Source organism: Cebus imitator, unplaced genomic scaffold (assembly GCF_001604975.1).
Source record: "Cebus imitator isolate Cc_AM_T3 unplaced genomic scaffold, Cebus_imitator-1.0 Scaffold3, whole genome shotgun sequence".
NCBI classification, from domain to species: Eukaryota; Metazoa; Chordata; class Mammalia; order Primates; family Cebidae; genus Cebus; species Cebus imitator.
Genome location: NW_016107318.1, coordinates 15,258,927 through 15,271,235, shown reverse-complemented (window position 1 = coordinate 15,271,235; position 12,309 = coordinate 15,258,927). Strand labels below are relative to the sequence as shown.

The 12,309-nt window shown below is 38.1% G+C and overlaps 1 protein-coding gene across 2 annotated transcripts in view; it reads left to right on the top strand.

Annotated features, from left to right (window-relative positions):
- SGIP1 (SH3GL interacting endocytic adaptor 1) overlaps positions 1-12,309 on the top strand; it is a 119,481-nt gene that overhangs the window by 12,582 nt on the left and 94,590 nt on the right. For both annotated transcript variants that reach the window (XM_037740021.1, XM_037740020.1), the window contains 3 exons: positions 547-603; positions 3,897-3,951; positions 4,651-4,826. The gene's annotated coding sequence lies outside the window, so the exon portion shown is untranslated. The remainder of the gene's footprint in view (positions 1-546; positions 604-3,896; positions 3,952-4,650; positions 4,827-12,309) is intronic.

The window sequence follows — 12,309 nt, the reverse complement described above, 5'->3', positions numbered from 1 at the left end:
CTAGGAGCTGAATGAACTGATTTGGAGCTGACTTCCTCTATATTTTATCAAGCGGGTAGTTACAGAAAAATTGAGTCAGTGCTAAAAATGCTAAAAGATTAGTTAATGACTTGGATGAGTACTCTTTGGATATGTTAGAACTAATTGTATAATAATGGCAGCATGGAAGTAAAAATGTTTCCATTTAATATACTTATACACATGGTTATATCCCCTGTAGGTTTAGAGGATTAAATTATAATGAAGGTGCTGCTAATTCTTCAGTAACTGAATAAAATTTGAACAGTCCATCATTAACATCCCTGTACCTTGGTATCCTATAATCTTTTGTGAAATAAGCACGTAGGCCCTTTTCTTCAGTGTCACGGCAGCTAGATTTACCATTCCATTCCACCATTGTGGCTCCTTAATAAGCTGCTCTAATATGTCTTTCCAGTGCTGGATTTTGGTAGCTCTTGCTAAATGCAGATAAGAGTTCAATGTTCTTTGTTCCTTTGTTTTTATTCAAATATTTTCCTTCTAAATTCATTTTCAAATTTATTACAGAAGAAAAGCAATGGGGCACCAAATGGATTTTATGCGGAAATTGATTGGGAAAGATATGTGAGTATCAGAAGATTGTTTCTCTGTATCAAGTATTTTACACTTTAAAAATGAGTTGAGACATTCTTATAAGAGGACTTAGAAATAAGTAAAATGCTCTCCATGTCATTAGGAAGTGTCTGGCATGTTTAGGATGGGGCAAAGGGAAATGAAGTCTGTCAGAACTGGGTTCAAGCTCTAGCCCAAGCTTGTCTAATATTATGAGGTTTCTTGCAATTTATTTATTTTAGCTAATCTGCTATTGTCAATGTTAGCATATTTTATGTGTGGCCCAAGACAATTCTTCTTCTTCCAATGTGGCCCAGGGAAGCCAAAAGATTGGACACCCCTGATCTTTTTTTTACAATTTATCTATTATACTTTAAGATCTGGAGTACATGTGCAGGTCGTGCAGGTTTGTTAAATAGGTATACACGTGCCATGGTGGTGGTTTGCTGCATCCATCGCCCTGTCATCTACATTAGGTATTTCTCCTAATGCTATCCCTCCCCAATTCCCCAACCCTCTGTCATTCCTTCTCTAGCCCCTCACCCTCCAGGCCCTGGTGTGTGATGTTTCCTTCTCTGTGTCGGTGTGTTTTCATTGTTCAACACCCACTTATGAATGAGAACATGTGGTGTTTGCTTTTCTTTTCTTGTGGACACCCCTGATCTAGCCCTATAGATATCAGCTGTGTGTGGCCTTCAAATTGTTATTTACTGGGTAGCAAAAAAGAAGTCAATAGTTACCTTGTGTTATTGTTGCAAGGATTCAATGAGCTAATTGTTTGCAGAACATTTTAGTAACCTGCTAGCCTGTAGTATTTGTTCAAAAAATGTTTTTCTAATATTAACTCAGGGTGTTTCAGCCCTGGTTCTATTTCTTAGAAACTTTGAGAATAGAGGCAAGTCAACTTGATTTTGGCAGGAAAGGACTCAAGGAGGATGTGACCTCTGAGCAAAGGCCTAACATATACATAGAGGCTAACTGGCTGAACGTTTGGGGGAAGAGAATTGCAGGCAGAGGGAACAGCATCGATGAGGTCACTGAAATGAGACAGCGCTTGCAGCACCCAAATCACAAACATTGAGAAGGAGAGAACATGCAGCTGAGAGGGGATCAATGGAAGGCAATTACAGACATGAGGCTAGAGAGAGGGGCAGGAGCCAGCCCTGCTGGGCCTTATTGGCTACACAGAGTCACTTGGCTTTTATTCTAAATGCAGTAAGAAGCCAGGGACACATTTTAGCAGGCAATAACCTTGATACACTTGTAAAAAACAAAAAGCAACTCTGAGAACCAAAGAAGGAGCACAAGAGGAATAACACAGTAAGTGCTCAAAAAAATGGTGAGTTTCAGATATAGAAATAAAAATACTGTATGATCTTGCTTATATGCAGAATCTTTAAAAAAAAAAAAAAGTCAAATATGGGAGGCTGAAGCAGGAGAATTGCTTGAACCCAGAAGGCAGAGGTTGCAGTGAGCTAAGATTGCACCACTGTACTCCAGCCTGGGCAACACAGCAAGACTGTCTCAAAAAACAAAGAAAAGAAGTCAAATACATAGAAACGGACTAGAACAGTAGTCAGCAGGGGCAGAAAGAAAGAAGAAATGAAAGAAGTAAGTCAAAGAGTACAAATTTGCAGTGAGGTGAGATGAAGTCTAGATATCTAATGTAGTAAAAATTTGCTAAGAGTTTAGGTGCTCTAATCATACACACACACATTAGAAGGGTTCCTATGGAATGTAACAGAAATGTAAATTTAACTGTAGTAGTCATTTTACTGTGCATGTGCATATCAAAACATGTTGTACACCTTAAATATAGACAATAAAAATCCATTTTTAATGGGCCTTTTTCCATGGTATATAGACCCACTTTTCTCTCCATGGTTATGGCATTTTTACTGCTTTATTAACTCCCAAAAGTAACTGTCCAATTCTGCCTTCTCTCACTGGCAGACCTATCACCTCAGCTTCAACAGGGCCACCTACAAATGCTTCGTTTTCCTCCCCTCTAGGACATAGGGTATAGTCTGAAACGCCAGGGGTCAGAACCTAGGTCTGACATTTGCTAGGTATGTTTCCTTGGGAAATGGCATCTGATTTCTCTTATTTTCTTTCTTGATAAATGGGATAATTCTTTTCACATATGCTTTTTAAGTGGTTCAGTGAGGTAAAGTATGGGTCACAATGCTTTCCATGTAATAAGGATCCAAATCTGATCATTCTAATCCCAACAATGCAAACTGCCTTTTTATGTTTTCTGCTTCTTTCCAAAAAATATTGGTTGTCTGCTGTTCAGAATTAGCTCAACTGGGAGTACCAGCACTCTCCCACAATTTGAGTGTAGAAATATTGGAGTCCTCTTGAACCTTCCCTCTGCCTTTTTCCTATGACTGATCTGTTACCAAGAATCAATAATCCATCCTTTCAAATGTCCTCAGTTCATCCCAACCCACCAATAACTTTATCCATATTCTTAGTACCTCTTTCCTGAATTGATGCACATATTTTGAATTTGTTTTTCTTTCTCCAGTTCTGCCCCAAGGCTATCCTGGAACATACTTCCAAAACTCCTTAAGATTTTGCTTTCAGCATGTCCCACCCTAGCTGAGAAGTTGCAGTAGCTACCTCAAGTCCAAACTCTTCCCCTGGCATATTGGCTCTCATCGTCTCATTTCCCCATCTCCCACTGTGCAGCTTCTTCTCTGGCCACGTTATCGTTGCTATTACCCCATCTGTCTCCCCATCTGAGTCACCCAGGGTCCATTCCCATTTTGGTGTGTCTGAATAGGCTCTTCCTTACCACCTAGAAGGAGCTCCCACTCTGCCTTCTCCTGTCTGTCCTGAAAGATGCGTAAAGACCGCTCTGATTTTTTTAAACCTCACTAGTTTCCTTTTCTTTGAACCCCGTCTAACACAGGTGTTTTGTGTTTCGTATTTTCTTTTTAATTTTTCCCTACCAAAATACATTTCAATTTCCCTGAGGACAGATAATTTCCATTTCTTACACCCATGTTGCTTAGCACAGTCCTTGGCTTACAGGAAATGCATGTTAAATTCCGTTTGAATGCTTTCTTTCATTGACAGTTGATTCCTCCTCCTCATTTATTTTCCCAGTAGGAGGACTCTCCAAGTATCCTTGAGTAAATATCTAAACATATTGCTCAGAATTCATTTCAGAAGTTAAAAGCTTCATCTCCTAAAAGAAAAGACTTTTCTATATCCTTAAATAGAAGACTCTAGAAAAAAAATAATTTCTTGATCACTGTTAGGATAATAATTACTTAATGTGCACTCGTGTTTTATAGAACTCACCTGAGCTGGATGAAGAAGGCTACAGCATCAGACCCGAGGAACCCGGCTATATCCTTTCTTTATTTTTTTTATTTTAATTTTCATTTACTCTCAGGAAACAGTAAGATAAATTCAGATTTCACACAGGTAATGAAATAACCTAATCTTCACAAGTCCTGCTATTCCTAATATTGGAGATGAATAAACAGCACTGAGAACAGCCGGAGCGCTAGCAAGCAGACATTTTGCCTTAATCTATTCATAGAAAAGAGAGAGGAGAAAGAGAAAAATGTGCTAAAAAACAGTTGTTGAAATGGTGGGTATTGGGCTGTCTGCTAAAACCTGATATGACTGTCATTTACAGTGACTAGAAAATAGCTCTGTCTTCTCCCTACAATTCATCTCTGGGCAAAGCATGTCACACCGATGCATTTAAAACTCATCGCGGATCACCCATAAAGCAGCCTTCCTCTCTCTATAGCTGAGTAAGCTTACATGTGCCTGTCTGTGTGTGCTGAGTGTGACACAACCAATGGCCAACTACAGCAAAAATGTAGCATATTATAACCATTGCTTCTTGAAAATCACCATCCTTGATCATGTTCTGAGGAAGGGTCAATAAATTCTAACCCTTTCCTCTTTTATTTTTCTATGCTTTGCTTTGATTTTCTAAGGACACTTTTACTGTCTCTGTGTGCAACCACTCTTGCCTCAGAGTCGTTGTCTCCCAGTAAAAGAAAGAGTTATGTATCTTTAACTGTGTTCTACCTACCAAAGGAAAGCACTTTTATTCTTCGAGTGAATCGGAAGAGGAAGAAGAATCACATAAGAAATTTAATATCAAGATTAAACCATTGCAATCTAAAGACATTCTTAAGAATGCTGCAACTGTAGATGAATTGAAGGCATCAATAGGCAACATCGCACTTTCCCCATCACCAGTGGTGAGTGTTTTGTGTGTGCATGAAGCTTTGGTGAGGCTGAGCAGAGCTATGTTCTGCCTATATGCAGTAAGTCGATCAGAAACTCCTTAAACTGAAGCCTGTATATGGTCACAATTTCATGAATTCTATAAACCTTAAGAAGCTCATTCTAGCTGGAGAAAGTTGTACTTATTTTATACTGCAGTCTTGTGCTTTTCAAAATGGTGAAAAGGTGTGGATCCACATTTTCTTTTGACTTACTTTACTGCAAGAATTTTATAAAGAAAAAAAAAGTTTATCCAGACTTATCTCTGATGCAGACTTAGCAACTAGAAATAACATGAAGTTCACAAATTTGCTGAGAGTAATTTTCAAAAACACGTCTTCATTTTCTTTTTTATGATACACCACATGAAAATACATGGAAGGAAATTGTTCTTTTTTTCATTGCTGTGCTCTAAAACCAAAAATTAATCAAAATCATAGTCTAAATCGATACTGAAACTCATATCCTTCATTTTATTGTATTATCAAGTTGACTTAAATCATCTCACCTTTAAGGTACCTCAGATATGAGTGTGGTATGGTTTATATTATTCAAATAGGTATTTTTCTATAGACAAACTAAGGCTTCATGGGGGGAAAAAGAGGTATTTTTGCAATATTTGCACTTCCATTCCCCAATTCCCAGCTACTAAATTTCTTTAGTTGCTGAATTCTGAGTTCCAGCATCTACAGTCCTTTCTCTGTGTTTGATAAATGCCACCATTGTTTTCTAAAAATAGTTCTGAGCAAAGATGAAGGCTCTCAAACTGGCAGCTAATATGTTCTTGGCATCTTCTTTAGAGAGATGTGATCTCCGTATAGCATTCCCCCGAACAGGGTAGTTAATAATTGCTGAACCATTTTTGAGATGCTTCAGGAAACACCTCAGCTAACCTTTCTAAATGACTTGTAATCATCTATCTTTTGAGAATAAACCTTTGACTCTCTGGGATGAAAAATGTCTATAATGATGCTTTCTTTAGTACTGCTTTTAATGGACTTGATCGCTACTGTTGGTGACAACCAAAATGATTGCTAAGAGTAACTAACCACAGCAAATAATATTTAAGGTAATTTTTAATCATATGCTCCCCTGCTACTTTAAGATATCTTCTTGAAAAGAGAAGCATGAAATATATTAGCTTTTCTTTCCCTTCTGCAATGGAAGGGGCAGATTTTAAAGTTACATATCGACCTGTGAGTTTGAGTAACGGCGGTATTTTAAATGCATACTCTTTCACTTTTCAGTGGCATCTTTCAAACTATTTTTTACTTACTGAACAATCTTTTTAACTAAAAATCTCCTTAAATGTCTAAAACCAGTTTATGGCCATGTCTGTGCAGTTTATTTTACTCACTTCTCTGAGTTTATTCTCTGTGTAATAAACTGGCCCTTTGGAAGCTACCTGGGGTAAGTAAAAGAAGGCAAGTTCAGAGAATTAAGTGAACAAATTTATGTGAAAGCAAATGTACTGGAACAGTCCCAGAAACATAGTAGATGTTTGCTGGAATCTAGCTGAATCCAGAAAAGAAGAGATTCCCTCTGTTGAGTAGAATATGTAGGCCTAAGTTATCTGGTAGCTATTCCTCCAACCAGATATGTTGCTGAGATGCAGCAAAAAGTGGTGGTTTACTCTGAGCTCTTCTCAACATCTGTTTTTAAAGTAAAATATTGACATGATGTGGTTAAGATTCTGGTGAAAAAGTGTTAAGGGAAGCAGAGTGAAAACTAGGTGGAAACACCCAGAGACAGTGACCTCAGAGTTATTCTGTTTCTGCAAACCAGCAATGCCACAGATCAGGGGACACTCAGCTCCCCCTCCGACCACCCACACCTCCAGCTTGTTCCCTGTTATGTGAGAATCTGGATCTTTGATTTCTGTGATTCCTAAATAGTTATTATTTTTGATATTTGGTGTAGAAGAATGAGCTGTTATTATTACTTTAGGAAAAGATGAGCATGTTTCTGGATATACGTAAGTCTAAAGACAGAATTGTAACTGAAAACATATTCTTGGTTTTAGAATCCTTGCCCTCTCCTAAATAACCCATGTCTAGATAGATAGATAGATAGATAGATAGATAGATAGATAGATAGGTAGCTAGATAGATTTTTTTTAAGATGGAGTCTGGCTCTCTTGCTCAGGCTAGAGTGCAATGGCGTGATCTTAGCTCACTGCAACCTCAACCTCCCAGGTTCAAGAGATTTCTCCTGCCTCAGCCTCTTAAGTAGCTGGGATTATAGGCACACGCTACCACACCTGGCTAATTTTTGTGTTTTTAGTAGTGACAGGGTTTCACCATGTCAGTCAGGCTGGTCTTGAACTCCTGACCTTAGGTAATCCACCCACCTCAGCCTCCCAAAGTGCTGGGATTACAGGCATGAACCACCATGCCCGGGCATGTACATATATTTTATAAATGACATATGCAGCACTTCATCTTCAGAACCAGATACCTAACCTGAAATTCAGCTGGTGCCATGATAAAAATGGCAATGATTTTGGACTTTACATGTTTCCAGGTAAAAGAGCAGACAATTATACGTCTGTACTTTCTTTAGGTACTTAAAAAGAAATAGGGTCTACACAAGTTAATCATATATCAGAATATTTCATTTAAGCTGTGGTTCTTATACTACAAAAGCATCAATCATTACATTAATAGAAATAGGGCAAATTTCAAATAATAAACTATTCATAGAAACGGTTTACATTGGACTTCAGATTTCTGTTTCTTTTGAAGTTTTTAAGATAAAGTTGTGCCTCAGTTATTCTTTTCATTTATTTATTAATACATATCCATGAACTATAACCAATTTGATCTCCTTTATGATGAATTGGTTTTATTTTACTTGAATAGTTTGCAGTCAAATTAATGAATGAAAGAAAATGGGAGGAATGTATGAATCATATATCTATGTGTATATATAATATAAACTTATCTTAAAATTACTTCTCAAGACAATGTCAGCTGCAAGACAAATCAAGATTTTAATTGCTGGCGACAATCCTACTGTATAGTTAGACAAACATAATTTCAGTCCAGATCTTGCCTTAGCCCTTGATTTTTATATAGAAATAAAATATAATGTGGGCCAGGACAAGGCAGAGCATCAGAAAGGAAGAAAGAAAATGCAGGATTTAACTCACAGGTAAAGGATATTAATTCTTATTCTTATCATATTCCAGTCTTCTGATAAGATACCATGCTTATAGGGCAAAAATGAACATCGCCCCGGTCTGAGATGTTGATTTGGCATCTGTATACATTAGAATATTTGTTAAGCTGTTTTATCAGAGATCGAAATCATAATGGCTTAAACAAAATAGGTGGTTTCTTTCTCTCCCACATAAAAGTCAAAGCTGATAGGCAGTCCAGAGATAAAAGAGTCTTACTCCAGAGGTCACTCAAAAACCCAGGAATTTTTTGCATGATTGCTTCCCCTTTCCTAGAGTGCCATTGCTGCCTTACCACCAGCAAGTACTGCTGTGTACCAGCCTTGGGATGGGCAAAAAAGAAATAAAAAGCAAGAAAACAAAAATGCATGCATCATTACCACCCAGATCCCACTACCATAATTTAATCACATGGACTCATTTGCTGCAAGAGAATCTGGGAAATGTACTGTTTTTCTAGATAGACATGTAGGCCGCTAACATTTGGGATTTTATTACTAAAAGACAAAGGAACAAATGGCTATTGGTGGACATTGACAGTTTCTGCCACTATGTTCTGAATTATATTGTATCTGCATCTTAAGGTTAGAATTAAGTAATCTCAGATTATTTCAGGGAGTTCATTAGGAAATGGGATTTCTTCCCATATATGTTTAAAATTATTCCCAGTACCTATTGAATCCAGAATGTTATATAATAATTTTCTAATCACTAATTTATAAACGCTAGTGATACTGTGCTGTGTGTTAGCTATCAGAAACACTCCAACACTCCAATAAAACAGTAGTGAACAGAAACACTTCAACAACAGTAATGTCCCTGTGTCTTACACAGGTTCACTGCTTTCTGAAGGCAGGCTGTTCCATTGTTGAAAGACAAGTCTTCCTTTTATCAAACCAAATATGTAATTTTGTCCTTGATTATAGTTGTACTCTTTAAAGGATAAACAAAGGGCGAGGCCCTTTCTTTTACTGGTTTTCCATGAAGCAGAATGACTCGAACTCCAAGTTTAGTGTGTAGGAAGTTTAGTAAGGAGTGACCTTGGACCTAATACCTGTGGTGTAGGGTGGGCAGAGGCAGAAGCTAAGCTGATCCCAGGGAAACTCTGGAACTGCTAGGAGCCTTCAGAGTTCATGTGAGTTTGGCTAAGATGAATAACCTTGATACTGCTCAATCCATCTGTGCTCTGATGTGGGCCACACTAGGAAGGGGCATGCCCTTGGTTTAGCTAGCTCTCTGGAGCTGAGGAAGATCCTGAGGTGCTGACCCTCGAAGGCTGCCAATAGCACTCCCAGCAGCTGGTTGCAAGAAACCCTTCTGAAGATTCTTCACGGCACATTTTGGTGTCCGTCCCAAATTCCCTGTTCTTGACGTAAGGCCTAGTATATCATTGCCATTCAATTAATGCTTTCGAATGAGTGAGTGAGTGAGTGGTGAGTGAGTGAACAAATATGTGAATGGGACCAGGCCAAAAACAGAGAACTGGCAAGTCACCACCCTCCAGTTTTATAGCTATCCACTGATAACACCCTTCTGCCTCCTGTGTTCACCACATAATATAATAATTCTCCTAACTGTGGCACATATTTTCATTCATTTTTTTTCAAAACAAGACTGAATTTGAGACACTTGGGGTGTCTACAAACTTGCCTGGATCTACCAGGCCAGAAGCCCTATCAGAGAGAATGATAGGTTCAGTTTGCCCTGTTGCTTTGGGCTGGCATCTAGAGTTATCACCTTCTTTTCCAAGTGCTTTCTGGCCATCTGTTTAAATATCTTGTTCTAGAATTCTGGATTAATAACAGGCAGGTGCGTAGTAACAGAAAGTACGTATCACATGGATTCAGATTGCCCTGGGCCCCAGCCCAGGTCAACCACTTTCTAACTGTGTAACCTTAGATAAGCCCCATAACTGTTCTGAGCCTCCATTTCCACCACTGTAAGGAAGGATGATAATAATCCTTATGGATGTTTTGTCTAGAAAATCCAAATAACAGTACCTGATGTGTAATTGGTACTCTGCAACTGTTCATGTCTTCATTACTTAGATTCTTTAAAAAAAAAAAAAAAAAAAAACACACTTCTTTTTTTTTCAAGGGTCATGCTCTGCTTCCCCATGTTCAGCCTTCTGACCCAACAGCATACTGTGTGTTCGTGTCCCGGATTAGAAACGTATTTACATCTCAAGGTTGGAATTCAGTTAGCTTGGAGCTCTCTTACCTATCTCAGACTTTAATTCCGAGCCAGATCTGGTCTGCCTTCTAGGAACTACTTTTAAGTTAGCTTTCTCCGTCTCGGACATTTGTGATGATTTCTCTTTAAACACAAATAGAAACTTTGTACACACCCCCTGAAAGAGCTGAGATACAGTGGGAAAAGTGACAGCCCTGACCTCAGGCTCTTGCTAGCAGTACTGCTTAAGTAAGGTACTTAAACCTCAGTGGGAGCCTGTTTCTTTCTGTCTAAAATGGGACAAACAAACAGCCCCCTCACAGGGTGATTGCTGCCATGATCATCTCTTTCTTTTCTTTTTTTTTTTTTTTTTTTTTTTTTTTCATCTCTTTCTGCTAGTGCAATGTAAAGACCACTCTCCCTAAAGGACGAGATAGACAGAGATGCAACAGGAACAGTCTGTGGTTTGCTTGCCTTTACACCACACTCCCTACATTTAGGGTAGAAGCAAAGCTCCATTATATCATATAAGAAATGGCTTTGTTCTTAAAGAGTAAAATAATTTTTGAAGGAAGCTAAATAAAATAATCAGTGCAAGAATGAATTATAAGGAAATATGCCTTCACACACACACACACACACACACACACACACACGTGTCAGAATTCAACATACAACTGAATTGAATTAAATACAATTCCCTTTAAGATAATTTGAGGGAAATAGAAATGACACTTATTCTAATGATGTCTCAGTTACTCATGCAAGTGGGCTCTACCTCCTTTTAGTTGATTACCTTTAGTATGTTGCAAACCCAGTGCCTTGGTTCTTCATCTATAAGTGGGATGACTCCCATACCTACTTTTGGGCTATTTTGAGGGTTGAATGATTTAATATGTGTAAAGTACTCATAATAGAAGCTACATGTAAAGATTGTCTCATTGCTATAGAGCCTAGGACACATTTTAAAGAATATCATTAATAATGATACATAAGGTAACTCAAATATCCAAAAGTAATTTAGAGCCAAGACCAGTAATTAATTACCCTAAGCATCAAACTGGAAAAATGTGTTAATTTTTTGTGATGCCTATGAACTTGTTTTGAAGGTAATTTCAGAAGGAAACATCCCTAAATTGTTTTGAGTACCATCGACATTCCCTGAATATATATGGTACATCTTCAGGAGACTTATTGAAGGCTAACAATCACAATGGCGTATTTCATTGTGCATCATGGATAATTGACTTTGTTTCTAATTCCCCCTTCAAATTATTTCACCAAATATATGTAGAGCACCCTCCATGTAGCAAGCACTGAGAGGTACTACCAGAAATACTGAGCAGTCTGAGAAAACAACCTCTAGCAGCAACCAGAAGCTGAAATTTTTCTTGTGGTTCAAACCATTGCCTGTCTTCATGTCAGCTTCCTGATTGAAGATGTGGTCTTCTGCAGTCCACATTCCCTCTGGCCTCCATTTCAAGGTCTCCTGGCTTGCTCACCCTTCCTAGGGTCTCAGATCTGAACATCTCCATTCCTTCCATATCCCACAGGGAGCACAGTCTGACACATCTGTACCATATTCTGTGCTCACCAAGTACTTTAAAACCTGTGGCTCCCATGGCTTTTGTGGAAGTGAGAAGACAAACGCTATGGTTTAATCTTTGATGTGATCTTTTCCTTTTATAATGTGTTGCCATTGATTCCTTTATTTTTGTTTTTTGGTGAGCCAATAATCCCTTCTGGCTTACTTTGAGAAGGTGTCTTTTAACTACAAGAATTTGTTCCTTACTGATTAAGAAATTGTGCTCTGGAGTAAGTCAGAACTAAGTTTGCATTCTGGCTTTGTGTTTATTATCCATGTAGCCCTGAGAAAATTACTTAACTCTTTAAACCTCAGTCAAGGTTTAATCAAGTGTAAAATGAGGTTAATGATACTGCCCACTCGATAGGGTATTTGCAAGGATTAAGGAAGTAATGCATATAAGGTACTTTGTACATAAATTTACGTAAGGTCTAAAAGAGGTGTTTAGTAAATGTTAGCTATTATTAATCAGACTAACAATAGAATATCAAAGTCATCCTTTAAGATCATTGATGACTTGAGA